Here is a 2,229-nt window from a genome sequence, read left to right on the forward strand (position 1 = left end):
GCCAGCAAGGAGGGAAAGATATGCTGAATGGCACCTGCAGTTAACAGTGGGCTCTACCACCAGATCGGACCGCTTGCTTTGGTGGGACTCGAGGGGAACGGCAATCCTGGCCTGATTTCTGCACTTGCAAGATCACTTGGCAACCCAGAGCTTCTGCGATAAGCCCCAGAGGCGTACTGCTGTTTGCATATTGCCATGCTTCCTGGCCTTTCAATTTCCCCATCTTGCAATGAATGGCAATTAGATCCTGGTTTGTAGATCACGCTTTTACTGTGGCACATGTTCATAATTTAAGCCCTTTACAAAGGCACTTGGTTAACATTGGAGCCTCCTCCCTGGTGCCCGTACCTTTTGTGTGCATGATTTACTATTCCTCTGTGCCCCTCTGCCCACTGACATTCATAACAAAACTTTCACACAGTCATAGAAAGCTTGTAATTATAGCTGCGTCTGGCAGTGCCATTAGAGCTAAAGGCCTGCTGGCACTTTCTTTTAACAGGAATCCAGCTCCCAGCTGGAATGAAATTTGCCCTGCTGACTGAGCCTTTTTATTAGTTTGTTTGAGCCCTTATTAAAAAAAATACTCCCTTTTTTTTTTTCAGTAACGATCTAGAATACCCTACTTTACTGCAGTGTTTGAGACGGGGATGTTCAAAGGAGCTCTGGGAGTTAAAGAATTGAATTCAAGAGGCCTTGAGCACCTAACTCCCTTGGGCACTTTTGAAAGGCTCCGCTTCAGCCCATGAGCAGAGCGGTCGGTGTGTTGTTATTTTTTTATGAGAGAGGCTTATTTTTAATTATTCAAACTGACTCAGCCAAATGTCTTAGAAATCTGTATACAGCCCAATAAAAACCTGGAGATGTAGGGGTGCTGTTATAGGCCTTAGTATCCAAAGTGGCTTTGTTTTCACTTTTCTGGTTTTAATGTAGTCCTAACAGGGAGCAATTGTCTTCACCTAAAGGGATACCAGGCTGGCAGGACAGCCCCAGGGGGGAGTTGAAATGCTGGAAGACAAGGTGCAAATAGTGATACAAGGTGATTGCCAAACCACAGCACCAAAAAGCTCTGTGTTACCCGAGGGACACTCACCCAGGTTGGAGAAGGGAGTTTGGTCTCCATGAATTGGTTCACTGGATCTGCCAGGAAGCACCAGTTGCTTCCCTGACCAGGAGACCTACCCTTGGAAAGAGGTTGTTTTGTAGGGCCTTCTCTTTTAAGGGGAATATCTTGGGACTGTTTAAGCCAAGCCAGGTCTGCACCATGCTGTACACCTTTATTTTATTTTTTTTCTGTTTTTTTGCACCGTTCCTGGAAGCACTGTTATACCAGGTCAATGCATGGAGTGGATGGAGCAAGCTCCAGTTCCACCACCCAACACCAAAAACAAATCTGCTCAATATAGACCTCCTATGGAGGACATATTAGAGACAATCACCTGCCCTGGGGAGCCCACCTACGTGGTCACGGAGCTTCCCCTACCATGCTGTACACCACTTCGAGGCAGCATCTTGCCCAAAATATAAAAACTCTCCCTTCAAGTCCTCTGTAGGCCCAGGGGCTCCCGTCCAGCGGTCCCTTTAAGCCTTGCGGCGTGCACAGCCATGCAAGCGAGCTTGGCAGCATGGCACAAGCATGCCTGAGTGACCATGCACACCGCGCAGCTTCAGGGGAACACTGCTCCTGTCACCCTGATGGCTCGATATAGCTTTACTTAGGGAGCACTAATGGAATCCTTTTTTTACCCACAAAATCTTTGCGATGGGACTTTATTGATTGGGGCTGGGATTTGAAGGGGGAGCCAAGGGAACTGAGGTCTCATCACTTTAAATTCCTTTGAAGTTTCCACCCCACACCCACACTGCAGCCAGATTCCTGTGATGTTCCCAAAAGGCCTTGCCCGGGCAGAGCCAGGTGCTTGGTAATATCTGACTGAGTTGTCTTAAATGCTCCTCTTCTCAATCCTGGACTGTAATCTGGAGAGGATGTTTCTCGGTCTGGAGAAGGTGGTTGTTTCTGGGATCCCCGACAGGAACCGAAAAGGCTATGGTACCTGAGAAGCTAGAAACAAGAATCCAAGCAGAGAGAAATGAAGGAAAGGAAAGAGTTTATAGCTTCCATGAAGCATTTCAAATGCTTGGAAAGTACAACAAGAGCATTTTCCGGGCTCCAAATCTTTTTGCTTTTGGAAGTCAGCTCAGTATTTGAACGGCTTTTGGAATCCATCAAAG

The 2,229-nt window shown here is 47.2% G+C and overlaps 1 pseudogene; it reads right to left on the reverse strand.

The window, feature by feature from the left end:
- Positions 1–1,293: 1,293 nt before the first annotated feature.
- LOC149862321 (U2 spliceosomal RNA) lies at positions 1,294–1,423 on the reverse strand (annotated as a pseudogene).
- Between the last annotated feature and the right edge of the window lie 806 nt (positions 1,424–2,229).

Source organism: Crocodylus siamensis, chromosome 6 (genome assembly GCF_052110815.1).
Source record: "Crocodylus siamensis isolate JL-2025a chromosome 6, ASM5211081v1, whole genome shotgun sequence".
Taxonomy (NCBI): Eukaryota; Metazoa; Chordata; order Crocodylia; family Crocodylidae; genus Crocodylus; species Crocodylus siamensis.